The following is a 21,532-nucleotide window of genomic DNA, read 5'->3' as shown; positions in this document are numbered from 1 at the left end:
CCTGTTGTACCCTGTTCTACACCTGTTGTACCCTGTTCTACACCTGTTGTACCCTGCTGTACACCTGTTCTACACCTGTTGTACCCTGTTGTACCCTGTTGTACCCTGTTGTACCCTGTTCTACACCTGTTCTACACCTGTTGTACCCTGTTCTACACCTATTGTACTCTGTTCTACACATGTTGTACCCTGTTCTACACCTGTTGTACCCTGTTGTACCCTGTTGTACCCTGTTGTACACCTGTTGTACCCTGTTCTACACCTGTGCACCTGACAAATAAACTCTTGATTTGATGTTGAGTTTACGTTAGAATTTGACTTGCTGTTTGGGTTGTTTGATTGAAATGGCCTCTTCTTCTTTGACAGAGACGAACCAGAGGAATCCAATACGTTCCTTTATCTATCAATGGATGGACAAAGACGACATGCCTGTTAGGTCTACGAGTCAACTGATCTAGCAGGACCTCTACTGTCTCATTGTTGAGGACACATAAAGAAGTCTTTGTTCCACCACCGGCAGACGACTCTGACAGTTTGGTTGTGACCCAAATGGGACCATATGGGCCCCTGGTCAAAAGTAGTGTCCTAGAAAGGGAAATGGGTTGCATTCCCGTGACGTCTCTGGTTACAGGACTGACCGTTAGATCCTCTCAGGGCGGTTGAAGGTGTTGCCATGACGTCTCTGGACCGTTAGATCCTCTCAGGACGGTTGAATGTGTTGCCGTGACGTCTCTGGACCGTTAGATCCTCTCAGGACGGTTGAATGTGTTGCCGTGACGTCTCTGGACCGTTAGATCCTCTCAGGACGGTTGAAGGTGTTGCCGTGACGTCTCTGGTTACAGGACTGACCGTTAGATCCTCTCAGGGCGGTTGAATGTGTTGCCGTGACGTCTCTGGACCGTTAGATCCTCTCAGGACGGTTGAATGTGTTGCCGTGACGTCTCTGGAACGTTAGATCCTCTCAGGGTGGTTGAATGTGTTGCCGTGACGTCTCTGGACCGTTAGATCCTCTCAGGACGGTTGAATGTGTTGCCGTGACGTCTCTGGACCGTTAGATCCTCTCAGGACGGTTGAAGGTGTTGCCGTGACGTCTCTGGTTACAGGACTGACCTTTAGATCCTCTCAGGGCGGTTGAATGTGTTGCCGTGACGTCTCTGGACCGTTAGATCCTCTCAGGACGGTTGAAGGTGTTGCCGTGACGTCTCTGGTTACAGGACTGACCGTTAGATCCTCTCAGGACGGTTGAATGTGTTGCCGTGACGTCTCTGGACCGTTAGATCCTCTCAGGACGGTTGAATGTGTTGCCGTGACGTCTCTGGACCGTTAGATCCTCTCAGGGCGGTTGAAGGTGTTGCCATGACGTCTCTGGTTACAGGACTGACCGTTAGATCCTCTCAGGGCGGTTGAAGGTGTTGCCATGACGTCTCTGGTTACAGGACTGACCGTTAGATCCTCTCAGGGCGGTTGAATGTGTTGCCGTGACGTCTCTGGACCGTTAGATCCTCTCAGGGCGGTTGAATGTGTTGCCGTGACGTCTCTGGACCGTTAGATCCTCTCAGGGCGGTTGAATGTGTTGCCGTGACGTCTCTGGACCGTTAGATCCTCTCAGGGCGGTTGAATGTGTTGCCGTGACGTCTCTGGTTACAGGACTGACCGTTAGATCCTCTCAGGACGGTTGAATGGTTGCCGTGACGGGACCGTTGAAGGACGGTTGAATGTGTTGCCGTGACGTCTCTGGTTACAGGACTGACCGTTAGATCCTCTCAGGACGGTTAAATGTGTTGCCGTGACGTCTCTGGACCGTTAGATCCTCTCAGGACGGTTGAATGTGTTGCCGTGACGTCTCTGGACCGTTAGATCCTCTCAGGACGGTTGAATGTGTTGCCATGACGTCTCTGGACCGTTAGATCCTCTCAGGACGGTTGAATGTGTTGCCGTGACGTCTCTGGACCGTTAGATCCTCTCAGGGCGGTTGAATGTGTTGCCGTGACGTCTCTGGACCGTTAGATCCTCTCAGGGCGGTTGAAGGTGTTGCCGTGACGTCTCTGGACCGTTAGATCCTCTCAGGGCGGTTGAAGGTGTTGCCGTGAGTCTCTGGACCGTTAGATCCTCTCAGGGTGGTTGAATGTGTTGCCGTGACGTCTCTGGACCGTTAGATCCTCTCAGGACGGTTGAATGTGTTGCCGTGACGTCTCTGGACCGTTAGATCCTCTCAGGGCGGTTGAAGGTGTTGCCGTGACGTCTCTGGTTACAGGACTGACCATTAGATCCTCTCAGGGCGGTTGAATGTGTTGCCGTGACGTCTCTGGACCGTTAGATCCTCTCAGGGCGGTTGAAGGTGTTGCCGTGACGTCTCTGGACCGTTAGATCCTCTCAGGGTGGTTGAATGTGTTGCCGTGACGTCTCTGGACCGTTAGATCCTCTCAGGGCGGTTGAAGGTGTTGCCGTGACGTCTCTGGACCGTTAGATCCTCTCAGGGCGGTTGAAGGTGTTGCCGTGACGTCTCTGGTTACAGGACTGACCATTAGATCCTCTCAGGGCGGTTGAATGTGTTGCCGTGACGTCTCTGGACCGTTAGATCCTCTCAGGGCGGTTGAATGTGTTGCCGTGACGTCTCTGGTTACAGGACTGACCGTTAGATCCTCTCAGGACGGTTGTGAACCATACCTCTCCAGTGGCAGGCTATTAGCATATTCTGAAAAACTATTTTCTCCTCTCCAACTGACATCTGCCAGTCTACTGTAGTACTGTTTATTGAGTCCATCTACCAGTCTAATGCAGTACTGTTTATTGAGTCCATCTGCCAGTCTAATGCAGTACTGTTTATTGAGTCCATCTACCAGTCTACTGTAGTACTGTGTATTGAGTCCATCTACCAGTCTACTGTAGTACTGTGTATTGAGTCCATCTGCCAGTCTAATGTAGTACTGTGTATTGAGTCCATCTACCAGTCTAATGTAGTACTGTGTATTGAGTCCATCTACCAGTCTAATGTAGTACTGTGTATTGAGTCCATCTACCAGTCTACTGTAGTACTGTGTATTGAGTCCATCTACCAGTCTACTGTAGTACTGTGTATTGAGTCCATCTACCAGTCTAATGTAGTACTGTGTATTGAGTCCATCTACCAGTCTAATGCAGTACTGTGTATTGAGTCCATCTACCAGTCTAATGCAGTATGTGTATTGAGTCCATCTACCAGTCTAATGTAGTACTGTGTATTGAGTCCATCTACCAGTCTACTGTAGTACTGTGTATTGAGTCCATCTACCAGTCTAATGTAGTACTGTGTATTGAGTCCATCTACCAGTCTACTGTAGTACTGTGTATTGAGTCCATCTACCAGTCTACTGTAGTACTGTGTATTGAGTCCATCTACCAGTCTAATGCAGTACTGTGTATTGAGTCCATCTACCAGTCTAATGCAGTACTGTGTATTGAGTCCATCTACCAGTCTAATGCAGTACTGTGTATTGAGTCCATCTACCAGTCTACTGTAGTACTGTGTATTGAGTCCATCTACCAGTCTAATGTAGTACTGTGTATTGAGTCCATCTACCAGTCTAATACAGTACTGTGTATTGAGTCCATCTACCAGTCTAATGTAGTACTGTGTATTGAGTCCATCTACCAGTCTAATGTAGTACTGTGTATTGAGTCCATCTACCAGTCTAATGTAGTACTGTGTATTGAGTCCATCTACCAGTCTAATGCAGTACTGTGTATTGAGTCCATCTACCAGTCTAATGCAGTACTGTGTATTGAGTCCATCTACCAGTCTAATGTAGTACTGTGTATTGAGTCCATCTACCAGTCTACTGTAGTACTGTGTATTGAGTCCATCTACCAGTCTAATGTAGTACTGTGTATTGAGTCCATCTACCAGTCTACTGTAGTACTGTGTATTGAGTCCATCTACCAGTCTACTGTAGTACTGTGTATTGAGTCCATCTACCAGTCTAATGCAGTACTGTGTATTGAGTCCATCTACCAGTCTAATGCAGTACTGTGTATTGAGTCCATCTACCAGTCTAATGCAGTACTGTGTATTGAGTCCATCTACCAGTCTACTGTAGTACTGTGTATTGAGTCCATCTACCAGTCTAATGTAGTACTGTGTATTGAGTCCATCTACCAGTCTAATGTAGTACTGTGTATTGAGTCCATCTACCAGTCTAATGTAGTACTGTGTATTGAGTCCATCTACCAGTCTAATGTAGTACTGTGTATTGAGTCCATCTACCAGTCTAATGTAGTACTGTGTATTGAGTCCATCTACCAGTCTAATGCAGTACTGTGTATTGAGTCCATCTACCAGTCTAATGCAGTACTGTGTATTGAGTCCATCTACCAGTCTAATGCAGTACTGTGTATTGACTCCATCTGCCAGTCTAATGTAGTACTGTGTATGTGTTATGTATAATACGATTGGATTATGGAGAGCAATGGAAGGGGATATGACATTTTTATTTTACCTTTATTTAACCAGGCAATTCTTATTGACAATGATGGCCTAGGAACAGTGGGTTAACTGCCTGTTCAGGGGCAGAACGACAGATTGCAGGTTATAACTCTCTATCTCCCCTCTCATTGGTCTGTAACAATGAAGTCCATGCAGATTAACTCTCTATCTCCCCTCTCATTGGTCTGTAACAATGAAGCCTATGCAGATTAACTCTCTATCTCCCCTCTCATTGGCCTGTAACAATGAAGTCCATGCAGATTAACTCTCTATCTCCCCTCTCATTGGTCTGTAACAATGAAGTCCATGCAGATTAACTCTCTATCTCCCCTCTCATTGGTCTGTAACAATGAAGTCCATGCAGGTTATCTCCCCTCTCATTGGTCTGTAACAATGAAGTCCATGCAGATTAACTCTCTCTCTCCCCTCTCATTGGCCTGTAACAATGAAGTCCATGCAGGTTATCTCCCCTCTCATTGGTCTGTAACAATGAAGTCCATGCAGATTAACTCTCTATCTCCCCTCTCATTGGTCTGTAACAATGAAGTCTATGCAGATTAATTCTCTATCTCCCCTCTCATTGGCCTGTAACAATGAAGTCCATGCAGATTAACTCTCTCTCTCCCCTCTCATTGGTCTGTAACAATGAAGTCCATGCAGGTTAACTCTCTCTCTCCCCTCTCATTGGCCTGTAACAATGAAGTCCATGCAGATTAACTCTCGATCTCCCCTTTCATTGGTCTGTAACAAAGAAGTCCATGCAGGTTAACTCTCTATCTCCCCTCTCATTGGTCTGTAACAAAGAAGTCCATGCAGATTAACTCTCTATCTCCCCTCTCATTGGTCTGTAACAAAGAAGTCCATGCAGATTAACTCTCTATCTCCCCTCTCATTGGCCTGTAACAATGAAGTCCATGCAGATTAACTCTCTCTCTCCCCTCTCATTGGCCTGTAACAATGAAGTCCATGCAGGTTATCTCCCCTCTCATTGGTCTGTAACAATGAAGTCCATGCAGATTAACTCTCTCTCTCCCCTCTCATTGGCAGTGACTGTATGGACATGTGGGAGGTGTGAGGAGACCGCTCTTTATTTAGCAGCAGTGACTGTATGCACATGTGGGAGGTGTGAGGAGACAGCTCTTTATTTAGCAGAAGTGAAAAGTTGCACTAACTGAATGCTAGAGGTCGAAGGTCAGAGGGGTATTTCAAGACTTGCTTGATAGTGATTCCTTTTTATAATAATAGGCGGTTATTACCTATCTCTCTAGCATCTGACACCACATGGGAGAATAGACAGCTATTACCTCTCTCTCTGGCATCTGACACCATCTTGGAGAATAGGTGGTTATTACCTCTCCCTCTAGCATCTGACACCATCTGGGAGAGTAGGCGGTTATTGCCTCTCTCTCTAGCATCTGACACCATCTTGGAGAATAGACAGCTATTACCTCTCTCTCTAGCATCTGACACCATCTGGGAGAATAGGTGGTCATTACCTCTCTCTCTAACATCTGACACCATCTGGGAGAATAGGCGTTTATTACCTATCTCTCTAGCATCTGACACCATCTGGGAGAATAGGTGGTCATTACCTCCCTCTAGCATCTGACACCATCTTGGAGAATAGGCGGTTATTACCTATCTCTCTAACATCTGACACCACATGGGAGAATAGACAGCTATTACCTCTCTCTATAGCATCTGACACCATCTTGGAGAATAGGCGGTTATTACCTATCTCTCTAGCATCTGACACCACATGGGAGAATAGACAGCTATGACCTCTCTCTCTGGCATCTGACACCATCTTGGAGAATAGGTGGTTATTACCTCTCTCTCTAGCATCTGACACCATCTGGGAGAGTAGGCGGTTATTACCTCTCTCTCTATCATCTGACACCATCTGGGAGAATATGTGGTTATTACCTCTCTCTAGCATCTGACACCATCTTGGAGAATAGGCGGTTATTACCTATCTCTCTAACATCTGACACCACATGGGAGAATAGACAGCTATTAACTCTCTCTATAGCATCTGACACCATCTTGGAGAATAGGCGGTTATTACCTATCTCTCTAGCATCTGACAACACATGGGAGAATAGGCGGTTATTACCTATCTCTCTAGCATCTTACACCACATGGGAGAATAGACAGCTATTACCTCTCTCTCTAGCATCTGACACCATCTGGGGGAATAGGTGGTTATTACCTCTCTCTATCATCTGACACCATCTGGGAGAATATGTGGTTATTACCTCTCTCTAGCATCTTACACCACATGGGAGAATAGACAGCTATTACCTCTCTCTCTGGCATCTGACACCATCTTGGAGAATAGGTGGTTATTACCTCTCCCTCTAGCATCTGACACCATCTGGGAGAGTAGGTGGTTATTGCCTCTCTCTCTAGCATCTGACACCATCTTGGAGAATAGACAGCTATTACCTCTCTCTCTAGCATCTGACACCATCTGGGAGAATAGGTGGTCATTACCTCTCTCTCTAACATCTGACACCATCTGGGAGAATAGGCGTTTATTACCTATCTCTCTAGCATCTGACACCATCTGGGAGAATAGGTGGTCATTACCTCCCTCTAGCATCTGACACCATCTTGGAGAATAGGCGGTTATTACCTATCTCTCTAGCATCTGACACCACATGGGAGAATAGACAGCTATTACCTCTCTCTCTGGCATCTGACACCATCTTGGAGAATAGGTGGTTATTACCTCTCTCTCTAGCATCTGACACCATCTGGGAGAGTAGGCGGTTATTACCTCTCTCTCTATCATCTGACACCATCTGGGAGAATATGTGGTTATTACCTCTCTCTAGCATCTGACACCATCTTGGAGAATAGGCGGTTATTACCTATCTCTCTAACATCTGACACCACATGGGAGAATAGACAGCTATTAACTCTCTCTATAGCATCTGACACCATCTTGGAGAATAGGCGGTTATTACCTATCTCTCTAGCATCTGACACCACATGGGAGAATAGGCGGTTATTACCTATCTCTCTAGCATCTTACACCACATGGGAGAATAGACAGCTATTACCTCTCTCTCTAGCATCTGACACCATCTGGGGGAATAGGTGGTTATTACCTCTCTCTATCATCTGACACCATCTGGGAGAATATGTGGTTATTACCTCTCTCTAGCATCTGACACCATGTTGGAGAATAGGTGGTCATTACCTCTCTCTCTAACATCTGACACCATCTGGGAGAATAGGTGGTTATTACCTCTCTCTCTATCATCTGACACCATCTGGGAGAATAGGTGGTTATTACATCTCTCTAACATCTGACACCATCTTGGAGAATAGGTGGTCATTACCTCTCTATCATCTGACACCATCTGGGAGAATAGGTGGTCATTACTTCTCTCTCTAACATCTGACACCATCTGGGAGAATAGGTGGTTATTACCTCTCTCTCTAGCATCTGACACCATCTGGGAGAGTAGGCGGTTATTACCTCTCTCTCTATCATCTGACACCATCTGGGAGAATATGTGGTTATTACATCTCTCTAGCATCTGACACCATCTTGGAGAATAGGTGGTTATTACCTCTCTCTAGCATCTGACACCATCTTGGAGAATAGGTGGTTATTACATCTCTCTAACATCTGACACCATCTAGGAGAATAGGTGGTTATTACCTCTCCTTAGCATCTGACACCATCTTGGAGAATAGGTAGTTATTACCTCTCTCTCTATCATCTGACACCATCTGGGAGAATAGGTGGAGAATAGGTGGTTATTACCTCTCTCTCTATCATCTGACACCATCTTGGAGAATAGGTGGTCATTACCTCTCTCGTCGGCAGTGTAGCCTGGTGGTTAGAGCGTTGGACTAGTAACCGGAAGGTTGCGAGTTCAAACCCCCGAGCTGACAAGGTACAAATCTGTCGTTCTGCCCCTGAACAGGCAGTTAACCCCACTGATCCTAGGCCGTCATTGAAAATAAGAATTTGTTCTTAACTGACTTGCCTGGTTAAATAAAGATTTTTAAAAATCAAAATAGCATCTGGCACCATTTGGGACATTTCCAAAGGGGTCCAGGCAGCGAAGGCTCCCATTTATTTAGCCGTAATTATAATTACCATCAGGGCTTGTTGGTTTCAGTATGCCAGAGTGCCAGTCAGGACAATAATATCCAAGATATTTGTTGGATGGGTTTGTTTGGGGTTTCACACATTGCAGTCTGGGATTTAAATGCACCACAGCTTGGTTTTAGCTCAGTGCTTAGTTGACACCAGTTATTATCTCCAGTGGAGCTGTGCTGTGCACTCAGAGGAATGCATTTGAAATATATGATCTCTCCCAGAATAGACAGGACAACCAGAGAGAGGTGGGGTGGAATAGAGAGACAGCCAGAGAGAGGTAGGGTGGAATAGAGAGAAGTAGGGTGGAATAGAGAGGTAGGGTGGAATAGAGAGACAACCAGAGAGAGGTAGGGTGGAATAGAGAGAGGTGGGGTGGAATAGAGAGGTAGGGTGGAATAGAGAGAGAGAGAGACCGATAGAGAGAGGTAGGGTGGAATAGAGAGACAGCCAGAGAGAGGTAGGGTGGAATAGAGAGAGGTAGGGTGGAATAGAGAGAGGTAGGGTGGAATAGAGAGACAACCAGAGAGAGGTAGGGTGGAATAGAGAGACAACCGGAGAGATGTAGGGTGGAATAGAGAGACAACCGGAGAGAGGTAGGGTGGAATAGAGAGAGGTAGGGTGGAATAGAGAGGTAGGGTGGAATAGAGAGACAACCAGAGAGAGGTAGGGTGGAATAGAGAGAGGTGGGGTAGAATAGAGAGGTGGGGTGGAATAGAGAGAGAGAGACCGATAGAGAGAGGTAGGGTGGAATAGAGAGACAGCCAGAGAGAGGTAGGGTGGAATAGAGAGACAGCCAGAGAGAGGTAGGGTGGAATAGAGAGAGGTAGGGTGGAATAGAGAGAGGTAGGGTGGAATAGAGAGACAGCCAGAGAGAGGTAGGGTGGAATAGAGAGAGGTAGGGTGGAATAGAGAGACAACCAGAGAGAGAGAGGTAGGGTGGAATAGAGAGACAGCCAGAGAGAGGTAGGGTGGAGTAGAGAGACAGCCAGAGAGAGGTAGGGTGGAATAGAGAGAGGTAGGTTGGAATAGAGAGACAGCCAGAGAGAGGTATGGTGGAATAGAGAGACAGACAGAGAGAGGTGGGGTGGAATAGAGAGAGGTAGGGTGGAATATAGAGACAGCCAGAGAGAGGTAGGGGGGAATAGAGAGACAGCCAGAGAGAGGTAGGGTGGAATAGAGAGACAGACAGAGAGAGGTGGGGTGGAATAGAGAGAGGTAGGGTGGAATAGAGAGACAGCCAGAGAGAGGTAGGCTGGAATAGAGAGGTTGGGTGGAATAGAGAGACAACCAGAGAGAGGTAGGGTGGAATAGAGAGACAGCCAGAGAGATGTAGGGTGGAATATAGAGACAGCCAGAGAGAGGTAGGGTGGAATAGAGAGACAGCCAGAGAGAGGTAGGGTGGAATAGAGAGGTAGGGTGGAATAGAGAGGTAGGGTGGAATAGAGAGAAAGACAGAGAGAGGTAGGGTGGAATAGAGAGACAACCAGAGAGAGGTAGGGTGGAATAGAGAGACAGAGAGAGAGGTAGGGTGGAATAGAGAGACAACCAGAGAGAGGTAGGGTGGAATAGAGAGACAGCCAGAGAGGGGTAGGGTGGAATAGAGAGACAGCCAGAGAGAGGTAGGCTGGAATAGAGAGGTAGGGTGGAATAGAGAGACAACCAGAGAGAGGTAGGGTGGAATAGAGAGACAGAGAGAGAGATGTAGGGTGGAATAGAGAGGTAGGGTGGAATAGAGAGACAGCCAGAGAGAGGTAGGCTGGAATAGAGAGGTAGGGTGGAATAGAGAGACAACCAGAGAGAGGTAGGGTGGAATAGAGAGACAGAGAGAGAGGTAGGGTGGAATAGAGAGACAGCCAGAGAGAGGTAGGGTGGAATAGAGAGGTAGGGTGGAATAGAGAGGTAGGGTGGAATAGAGAGAAAGACAGAGAGAGGTAGGGTGGAATATAGAGACAGCCAGAGAGAGGTAGGTTGGAATAGAGAGACAGCCAGAGAGAGGTAGGGTGGAATAGAGAGACAGAGAGAGAGGTAGGGTGGAATAGAGAGACAACCAGAGAGAGGTAGGGTGGAATAGAGAGACAGCCAGAGAGAGGTAGGCTGGAATAGAGAGGTAGGGTGGAATAGAGAGACAACCAGGGAGAGGTAGGGTGGAATAGAGAGACAGAGAGAGAGATGTAGGGTGGAATAGAGAGACAGCCAGAGAGATGTAGGGTGGAATAGAGAGGTAGGGTGGAATAGAGAGACAGCCAGAGAGAGGTAGGGTGGAATCGAGAGACAGACAGAGAGAGGTGGGGTGGAATAGAGAGAGGTAGGGTGGAATAGAGAGACAGCCAGAGAGAGGTAGGCTGGAATAGAGAGGTAGGGTGGAATAGAGAGACAACCAGAGAGAGTAGGGTGGAATAGAGAGACAGCCAGAGAGATGTAGGGTGGAATATAGAGACAGCCAGAGAGAGGTAGGGTGGAATAGAGAGACAGCCAGAGAGAGGTAGGGGTGGAATAGAGAGGTAGGGTGGAATAGAGAGGTAGGGTGGAATATAGAGAAAGACAGAGAGAGGTAGGGTGGAATAGAGAGACAACCAGAGAGAGGTAGGGTGGAATAGAGAGACAGAGAGAGAGGTAGGGTGGAATAGAGAGACAACCAGAGAGAGGTAGGGTGGAATAGAGAGACAGCCAGAGAGGGGTAGGGTGGAATAGAGAGACAGCCAGAGAGAGGTAGGCTGGAATAGAGAGGTAGGGTGGAATAGAGAGACAACCAGAGAGAGGTAGGGTGGAATAGAGAGACAGAGAGAGAGATGTAGGGTGGAATAGAGAGGTAGGGTGGAATAGAGAGACAGCCAGAGAGAGGTAGGTGGAATAGAGGTAGGGTGGAATAGAGAGACAACCAGAGAGAGGTAGGGTGGAATAGAGAGACAGAGAGAGGTAGGGTGGAATAGAGAGACAGCCAGAGAGGTAGGGTGGAATAGAGGTGGAATAGGGTGGAATAGAGACAAAGACAGAGAGAGAGGGTGGAATATAGAGACAGCCAGAGGTAGGTAGGTGGAATAGAGAGACAGCCAGAGAGAGGTAGGGTGGAATAGAGAGAGGGTGGAATAGAGAGACAACCAGAGAGAGGTAGGGTGGAATAGAGAGACAGCCAGGTAGGTAGGCTGGAATAGAGAGGTAGGGTGGAATAGAGAGACAACCAGAGAGGTAGGGTGGAATAGAGAGACAGAGAGAGAGATGTAGGGTGGAATAGAGAGACAGCCAGAGAGATGTAGGGTGGAATAGAGAGGTAGGGTGGAATAGAGAGACAGCCAGAGAGAGGTAGGGTGGAATCGAGAGGTAGGGTGGAATAGAGAGACAGCCAGAGAGAGGTAGGGTGGAATAGAGAGTGGTAGGGTGGAATAGAGAGACAACCAGAGAGAGGTAGGGTGGAATAGAGAGACAGCCAGAGAGAGGTAGGGTGGAATATAGAGACAGCCAGAGAGAGGTAGGGTGGAATATAGAGACAGCCAGAGAGAGGTAGGGTGGAATAGAGAGAGGTAGGGTGGAATATAGAGACAGCCAGAGAGAGGTAGGGTGGAATAGAGAGACAGCCAGAGTGGAATAGAGAGGTTGAATAGAGAGACAGCCAGAGAGAGGTAGGGTGGAATAGAGAGACAGCCAGAGAGAGGTAGGGTGGAATAGAGACAGCCAGAGAGAGGTAGGGTGGAATAGAGAGACAGCCAGAGAGAGGTAGGGTGGAATAGAGAGGTAGGGTGGAATAGAGAGGTAGGGTGGAATAGAGAGACAGAGAGAGGTAGGGTGGAATAGAGAGACAGCCAGAGAGAGGTAGGGTGGAATAGGAGACAGAGAGAGAGGTAGGGTGGAATAGAGAGACAACCAGAGAGAGGTAGGGTGGAATAGAGAGACAGCCAGAGAGGGGTAGGGTGGAATAGAGAGACAGCCAGAGAGAGGTAGGCTGGAATAGAGAGGTGGGTGGAATAGAGAGACAGCCAGAGAGAGGTAGGGTGGAATAGAGGACAGAGAGAGAGATGTAGGGTGGAATAGAGGTAGGGTGGAATAGAGACAGCCAGAGAGAGGTAGGCTGGAATAGAGGGTAGGAATAGAGAGACAACCAGAGAGAGGTAGGGTGGAATAGAGAGACAGAGAGAGAGGTAGGGTGGAATAGAGAGACAGCCAGAGAGAGGTAGGGTGGAATAGGTAGGGTGGAATAGAGAGGTAGGGTGGAATAGAGAGAAAGACAGAGAGAGGTAGGGTGGAATATAGAGACAGCCAGAGAGGTAGGTTGGAATAGAGAGACAGCCAGAGAGAGGTAGGGTGGAATAGAGAGACAGAGAGAGAGGTAGGGTGGAATAGAGAGACAGCCAGAGAGAGGTAGGGTGGAACAGCCAGAGAGTAGGGTGGAATAGAGAGACAGCCAGAGAGAGGTAGGGTGGAATAGAGAGACAGTAGAGAGTGGAATAGAGAGACAGCCAGAGAGATGTAGGGTGGAATAGAGAGGTAGGGTGGAATAGAGAGACAGCCAGAGAGAGGTAGGGTGGAATAGAGGTAGGGTGGAATAGAGAGACAGCCAGAGAGAGGTAGGGTGGAATAGAGAGTGGTAGGGTGGAATAGAGAGACAACCAGAGAGAGGTAGGGTGGAATAGAGAGACAGCCAGAGAGAGGTAGGGTGGAATATAGAGACAGCCAGAGAGAGGTAGGGTGGAATATAGAGACAGCCAGAGAGAGGTAGGGTGGAATAGAGAGACAGCCAGAGAGAGGTAGGCTGGAATAGAGAGGTAGGGTGGAATAGAGAGACAACCAGAGAGAGGTAGGGTGGAATAGAGAGACCGAGAGAGAGGTAGGGTGGAATAGAGAGACAGCCAGAGAGAGGTAGGGTGGAATAGAGAGGTAGGGTAGAATAGAGAGACAGCCAGAGAGAGGTAGGGTGGAATAGAGAGGTAGGGTGGAATAGAGAGACAGCCAGAGAGAGGTAGGGTGGAATAGAGAGGTAGGGTGGAATAGAGAGACAGCCAGAGAGAGGTAGGGTGGAATAGAGAGACAGCCAGAGAGAGGTAGGGTGGAATAGAGAGACAGCCAGAGAGAGGTAGTGTGGAATATAGAGGTAGGGTGGAATAGAGAGACAGCCAGAGAGAGGTAGGGTGGAATAGAGAGTCAGCCAGAGAGAGGCGTCAGAGTCTCCCGTCTGTCCTGAGCTGCCAGAGTCTCCCGTCTGTCCTAAGCTGCCAGGCTCTCCCGTCTGTCCTGAGCTGCCAGAGTCTCCCGTCTGTCCTGAGCTGCCAGAGTCTCCCGTCTGTCCTGAGCTGCCAGTCTACCCTCTGCCCAGAGCCGCCAGAGTCTCCAGTCTGTCCTGAGCTGCCAGAGTTTCCCGTCTGTCCTGAGCTGCCAGAGCTCCCCGTCTGTCCTGAGCTGCCAGAGCCGTCAGTCTGTCCTGAGCCGCCAGAGTCTCCCGTCCTGAGCCTCAGTCTGTCCTGAGTCTCCAGTCTGTCCTGAGCTGCCAGAGCCGTCAGTCTGTCCTGAGCTGTCAGTCTGTCCTGAGCTGCCAGAGCCGTCAGTCTGTCCTGAGCCGTCAGTCTGTCCTGAGCCGCCAGTCTGTCCTGAGCTGCCAGAGCCGTCAGTCTGTCCTGAGCCGTCAGTCTGTCCTGAGCCGCCAGTCTGTCCTGAGCCGCCAGTCTGTCCTGAGCCGTCAAATGTCTGTCCTCTCTATCAGTCTGTCCTGAGCCGTCTCTCTGTCCTGAGCCGTCAGTCTGTCCTGAGCCGTCTCTGTCCTGAGCCGCCAGTCTGTCCTGAGCCGCCAGTCTGTCCTGAGCTGCCCGGCTCGCCAGTCTGTCCTGAGCCGCCAGTCTGTCCTGAGCTGCCAGAGCCGTCAGTCTGTCCTGAGCCGTCTCTGTCCTGAGCTGCCAGAGCCGTCAGTCTGTCCTGAGCTGTCAGTCTGTCCTGAGCCGTCAGTCTGTCCTGAACATTATGGACACTTACCACGCTGCGTTTTGGTCCTCCGATCCTTCTCGCTTCTCCTCCTCAGAAGACGAGGACGAGGTTCGTTACATTGTAACAATGTACAAATGGTTAAATTGGTTAAATGGTCTCTCTCTCTCTATCAGTCTCTCTCTCTATCGGTCTCTCTATCTCTCTCGGTCTCTCTCTCCATCGGTCTCTTTCTCTCGCTACTAGTCTCTCTCTCTATCGGTCTCTCTCTCTCTCTATCAGTCTCTCTCTCTCTATCGGTCTCTTTCTCTATCGGTCTCTCTCTCTCGCTATCAGTCTCTCTCTTTATCGGTCTCTCTATCGGTCTCTCTCTCTATCGGTATCTCTCTCTAGCGGTCTCTCTATCGGTCTCTCTCTCTATCGGTCTCTCTCTCTATCGGTGTCTCTCTCTATTGGTCTCTCTCTCTCTCTATCTGTCTCTCTCTTTATCGGTCTCTCTATCGGTCTCTCTCTCTATCGGTATCTCTCTCTAGCGGTATCTCTATCGGTTTCTCTCTCTAGCGGTCTCTCTATTGGTTTCTCTCTCTATCGGTCTCTCTCTCTATCGGTATCTCTCTCTAGCGGTCTCTCTATCGGTTTCTCTCTCTAGCGGTCTCTCTATCGGTCTCTCTCTCTATCGGTCTCTCTCTCTAGCGGTCTCTCTATCGGTCTCTCTCTCTATCGGTCTCTCTCTCTATCGGTCTCTCTCTCTATCGGTCTCTCTCTCTATCGGTCTCTCTCTCTATCGGTCTCTCTCTCTATCGGTCTCTCTCTCTCTATCGGTCTCTCTCTCTAGCGGTCTCTCTATCGGTCTCTCTCTCTAGCGGTCTCTCTATCGGTCTCTCTCTCTATCGGTCTCTCTCTCTATCGGTCTCTCTCTATCGGTCTCTCTCTCTAGCGGTCTCTCTACCGGTCTCTCTATCGGTCTCTCTCTCTATTGGTCTCTCTCTATCCTGTGTTTACGGAGCGGTGGCTGGCATGGACACTGCATATCTGTACCTTGTCAAGGATGCTCCTCTCAATATCCCCTTTCAGGATGAGGTTTCAAGAGGGAACAGCCGGTAACGGGTCAGACAGACAGACGGACCGGATGGGTTGGAGACATTCGGCCACAGCAATGCCTGTGGGACAGTGACAACAGCAGAATCAGGGACGAGGACACAGGACACAGGATGCTGCCACCGCCCGAGCCGGGTTGTATTGACAGTTTGGGAAGGGGGAGGTAGGGGTCAGCTGTGACCGGCTCCATCCTCAGGGGACTGTTACTTCAGCCCGGTGTAGTTCAGGAGGGTTTAGTCCAAGCAGTGGACCGGCGTGTCTGTGGTCTGTGTCTGTGGTCTGTGGTCTGTCGTCTGTGTCTGTGTCTGTGTCTGTGTCTGTGGTCTGTGGTCTGTGGTCTGTGTCTGTGGTCTGTGGTCTGTGTCTGTGGTCTGTGGTCTGTGTCTGTGGTCTGTGGTCTGTGGTCTGTGGTCTGTGTCTGTGGTCTGTGGTCTGTGGTCTGTGTCTGTGGTCTGTGTCTGTGGTCTGTGGTCTGTGTCTGTGGTCTGTGGTCTGTGTCTGTGGTCTGTGGTCTGTGGTCTGTGTCTGTGGTCTGTGTCTGTCTGTGGTCTGTGTCTGTGGTCTGTGGTCTGTGGTCTGTGTCTGTGGTGGTCTGTGGTCTGTGTCTGTGTCTGTGTCTGTGGTCTGTGTCTGTGTCTGTGGTCTGTGGTCTGTCCCATCTGTACTCTGTGGTCTGTGTCTGTGGTCTGTGGTCTGTGTCTGTGGTCTGTGGTCTGTGGTCTGTGTCTGTGGTCTGTGGTCTGTGGTCTGTGTCTGTGGTCTGTGGTCTGTGTCTGTGGTCTGTGGTCTGTGTCTGTCTGTGGTCTGTGTCTGTGTCTGTGTCTGTGGTCTGTGGTCTGTGGTCTGTGTCTGTCTGTGGTCTGTGGTCTGTGTCTGTCTGTGGTCTGTGGTCTGTCTGTCTGTGGTCTGTGGTCTGTGTCTGTCTGTGGTCTGTGTCTGTGGTCTGTGGTCTGTGTCTGTGGTCTGTGGTCTGTGGTCTGTGTCTGTGGTCTGTGTCTGTCTGTGTCTGTGTCTGTGGTCTGTGGTCTGTGTCTGTGGTCTGTGGTCTGTGTCTGTGGTCTGTGGTCTGTGGTCTGTGTCTGTGGTCTGTGTCTGTGGTCTGTGGTCTGTGTCTGTGGTCTGTGGTCTGTGTCTGTGGTCTGTGGTCTGTGTCTGTCTGTGGTCTGTGTCTGTGTCTGTGGTCTGTTTGGCTCAGTCACTCGTAGTCACAGAGAGAGAGAGGCTAAAGTAAGGCAGCTACTTCCTCCCATCAACCAAACCACAGACACACAAACACACACGCTGGGCAGCATCCCATCCCATATCAGTGGTTAGCAGGGTAACATAGGCAGGCAGCTGCCAGTAGCCTAGACAGGAGCTGTCAGTCAATAAACACGCCTCCATTCTGCCAACACTCGTTAAGACTGGGGATCATGTTCACCCTTCACAACAAACCACAAACCTCGGTCCACAGACTCACACACACACACACACCTTCTCATGTACCTCGAGCCGTGGCACAGGCCAGACAGGCCCCGTGTGACATGTTTTTCCTGGTATCAATCCACCACGTTACAATCTGACTCGGTGGATAGATGGGCGTGTTCAGACCTCAGAGCGGTGGATAGATGGGGGGCGTGTCCAGACCTCAGAGCGGTGGATAGATGGGCGTGTTCAGACCTCAGAGCGGTGGATAGATGGGCGTGTTCAGACCTCAGAGCGGTGGATAGATGGGGCGTGTCCAGACCTCAGAGCGGTGGATAGATGGGCGTGTCCAGACCTCAGAGCGGTGGATAGATGGGCGTGTCCAGACCTCAGAGCGGTGGATAGATGGGCGTGTTCAGACCTCAGAGCGGTGGATAGATGGGCGTGTCCAGACCTCAGAGCGGTGGATAGATGGGCGTGTCCACACCTCAGAGAGGTGGATAGATGGGGGTGTGTCCACACCTCAGAGCGGTGGATAGATGGGCGTGTCCAGACCTCAGAGAGGTGGATAGATGGGGGCGTGTCCAGACCTCAGAGCGGTGGATAGATGGGCGTGTTCAGACCTCAGAGCGGTGGATAGATGGGGGCGTGTCCAGACCTCAGAGCGGTGGATAGATGGGCGTGTCCAGACCTCAGAGCGGTGGATAGATGGGCGTGTCCAGACCTCAGAGCGGTGGATAGATGGGCGTGTTCAGACCTCAGAGCGGTGGATAGATGGGCGTGTCCAGACCTCAGAGCGGTGGATAGATGGGCGTGTCCAGACCTCAGAGCGGTGGATAGATGGGCGTGTCCAGACCTCAGAGCGGTGGATAGATGGGCGTGTCCAGACCTCAGAGCGGTGGATAGATGGGCGTGTCCAGACCTCAGAGCGGTGGATAGATGGGCGTGTCCAGACCTCAGAGCGGTGGATAGATGGGCGTGTCCAGACCTCAGAGCGGTGGATAGATGGGCGTGTTCAGACCTCAGAGCGGTGGATAGATGGGCGTGTCCAGACCTCAGAGCGGTGGATAGATGGGCGTGTTCAGACCTCAGAGCGGTGGATAGATGGGCGTGTCCAGACCTCAGAGCGGTGGATAGATGGGCGTGTCCAGACCTCAGAGCGGTGGATAGATGGGGGCGTGTCCAGACCTCAGAGCGGTGGATAGATGGGGCGTGTCCAGACCTCAGAGCGGTGGATAGATGGGCGTGTCCAGACCTCAGAGCGGTGGATAGATGGGCGTGTCCAGACCTCAGAGCGGTGGATAGATGGGGGCGTGTCCAGACCTCAGAGCGGTGGATAGATGGGCGTGTCCAGACCTCAGAGCGGTGGATAGATGGGGGGCGTGTCCAGACCTCAGAGCGGTGGATAGATGGGCGTGTCCAGACCTCAGAGCGGTGGATAGATGGGCGTGTCCAGACCTCAGAGCGGTGGATAGATGGGCGTGTCCAGACCTCAGAGCGGTGGATAGATGGGCGTGTCCAGACCTCAGAGCGGTGGATAGATGGGCGTGTCCAGACCTCAGAGCGGTGGATAGATGGGCGTGTCCAGACCTCAGAGCGGTGGATAGATGGGGGCGTGTCCAGACCTCAGAGCGGTGGATAGATGGGCGTGTCCAGACCTCAGAGCGGTGGATAGATGGGCGTGTCCAGACCTCAGAGCGGTGGATAGATGGGCGTGTCCAGACCTCAGAGCGGTGGATAGATGGGCGTGTCCAGACCTCAGAGCGGTGGATAGATGGGCGTGTCCAGACCTCAGAGCGGTGGATAGATGGGCGTGTCCAGACCTCAGAGCGGTGGATAGATGGGGGTGTGTCCAGACCTCAGAGCGGTGGATAGATGGGCGTGTCCAGACCTCAGAGCGGTGGATAGATGGGCGTGTCCAGACCTCAGAGCGGTGGATAGATGGGCGTGTCCAGACCTCAGAGCGGTGGATAGATGGGGCGTGTCCAGACCTCAGAGCGGTGGATAGATGGGGGCGTGTCCAGACCTCAGAGCGGTGGATAGATGGGCGTGTCCAGACCTCAGAGCGGTGGATAGATGGGCGTGTCCAGACCTCAGAGAGGTGGATAGATGGGGGCGTGTCCAGACCTCAGAGCGGTGGATAGATGGGCGTGTCCAGACCTCAGAGAGGTGGATAGATGGGGGCGTGTCCAGACCTCAGAGAGGTGGATAGATGGGGGCGTGTCCAGACCTCAGAGCGGTGGATAGATGGGCGTGTCCAGACCTCAGAGCGGTGGATAGATGGGGGCGTGTCCAGACCTCAGAGCGGTGGATAGATGGGCGTGTCCAGACCTCAGAGCGGTGGATAGATGGGGGCGTGTCCAGACCTCAGAGCGGTGGATAGATGGGGGCGTGTCCAGACCTCAGAGCGGTGGATAGATGGGGGCGTGTCCAGACCTCAGAGCGGTGGATAGATGGGCGTGTCCAGACCTCAGAGCGGTGGATAGATGGGCGTGTTCAGACCTCAGAGCGGTGGATAGATGGGCGTGTTCAGACCTCAGAGCGGTGGATAGATGGGCGTGTCCAGACCTCAGAGCGGTGGATAGATGGGCGTGTCCAGACCTCAGAGCGGTGGATAGATGGGAGCGGTGGATAGTGTCCAGACCTCAGAGCGGTGGATAGATGGGGGCGTGTCCAGACCTCAGAGCGGTGGATAGATGGGGGCGTGTCCAGACCTCAGAGCGGTGGATAGATGGGCGTGTTCAGACTTCAGAGCGGTGGATAGATGGGGGCGTGTCCAGACCTCAGAGCGGTGGATAGATGGGCGTGTCCAGACCTCAGAGCGGTGGATAGATGGGGGCGTGTCCAGACCTCAGAGCGGTGGATAGATGGGCGTGTCCAGACCTCAGAGCGGTGGATAGATGGGCGTGTTCAGACCTCAGAGCGGTGGATAGATGGGCGTGTTCAGACCTCAGAGCGGTGGATAGATGGGCGTGTCCAGACCTCAGAGCGGTGGATAGATGGGCGTGTCAAGACCTCAGAGCGGTGGATAGATGGGCGTGTCCAGACCTCAGAGCGGTGGATAGATGGGCGTGTCCAGACCTCAGAGCGGTGGATAGATGGGGTGTCCAGACCTCAGAGATGGATAGATGGGCGTGTCCAGACCTCAGAGCGGTGGATAGATGGGCGTGTCCAGACCTCAGAGCGGTGGATAGATGAGGGGCGTGTCCAGACCTCAGAGCGGTAGATAGATGGGCGTGTCCAGACCTCAGAGCGGTGGATAGATGGGCGTGTCCAGACCTCAGAGGGTGGATAGATGGATGTCCTCTTGACCTCAGAGCGGTGGATAGATGGGGGCGTGACCTACAGTGTGATAGAAGATCCTCCTCTTGCTAGAGCAGTGTTACAGTGTGATCAGAAGGTGGATAGATGGGCCAGTGTGGACCAGACTCAGAGCTGGATGAGGGCGTGTGTTACAGTGTGATAGAAGATCCTCCTCTTGCTATCAGCAGTGTTACAGTGTGGATCCAGACCTCAGATCCTCCTCAGAGCGGTAGATGGGCCAGTGTTACAGTCAGAGATAGAAGATCCTCCTCTTGCTAGAGCAGTGTTACAGTGTGATAGAAGATCCTCCTCTTGCTAGAGCAGTGTTACAGTGTGATAGAAGATCCTCCTCTTGCTATGACCAGTGTTACAGTGTGATAGAAGATCCTCCTCTTGCTATGAGCAGTGTTACAGTGAGATAGAAGATCCTCCTCTTGCTATGACCAGTGTTACAGTGTGATAGAAGATCCTCCTCTTGCTATGACCAGTGTTACAGTGTGATAGAAGATCCTCCTCTTGCAGACCAGTGTTACAGTGTGATAGAAGATCCTCCTCTTGCTATGACCAGTGTTACAGTGTGATAGAAGATCCTCCTCTTGCTATGAGCAGTGTTACAGTGTGATAGAAGATCCTCCTCTTGCTATGAGCAGTGTTACAGTGTGATAGAAGATCCTCCTCTTGCTATGAGCAGTGTTACAGTGTGATAGAAAATCCTCCTCTTGCTATGACCAGTGTTACAGTGTGATAGAAGATCCTCCTCTTGCTATGACCAGTGTTACAGTGTGATAGAAGATCCTCCTCTTGCTATGAGCAGTGTTACAGTGTGATAGAAGATCCTCCTCTTGCTATGAGCAGTGTTACAGTCTGATAGAAGATCCTCCTCTTGCTATGACCAGTGTTACAGTGTGATAGAAGATCCTCCTCTTGCTATGACCAGTGTTACAGTGTGATAGAAGATCCTCCTCTTGCTATGAGCCAGTGTTACAGTGTGATAGAAGATCCTCCTCTTGCTATGAGCAGTGTTACAGTGTGATAGAAGATCCTCCTCTTGCTATGAGCAGTGTTACAGTGTGATAGAAGATCCTCCTCTTGCTATGACCAGTGTTACAGTGTGATAGAAGATCCTCCTCTTGCTATGACCAGTGTTACAGTGTGATAGAAGATCCTCCTCTTGCTATGACCAGTGTTACAGTGTGATAGAAGATCCTCCTCTTGCTATGAGCAGTGTTACAGTGTGA

Source organism: Oncorhynchus keta, unplaced genomic scaffold (genome assembly GCF_023373465.1).
Source record: "Oncorhynchus keta strain PuntledgeMale-10-30-2019 unplaced genomic scaffold, Oket_V2 Un_scaffold_19201_pilon_pilon, whole genome shotgun sequence".
Classification (NCBI taxonomy): domain Eukaryota; kingdom Metazoa; phylum Chordata; class Actinopteri; order Salmoniformes; family Salmonidae; genus Oncorhynchus; species Oncorhynchus keta.
Note: the sequence above shows the minus strand (reverse complement) of the source record.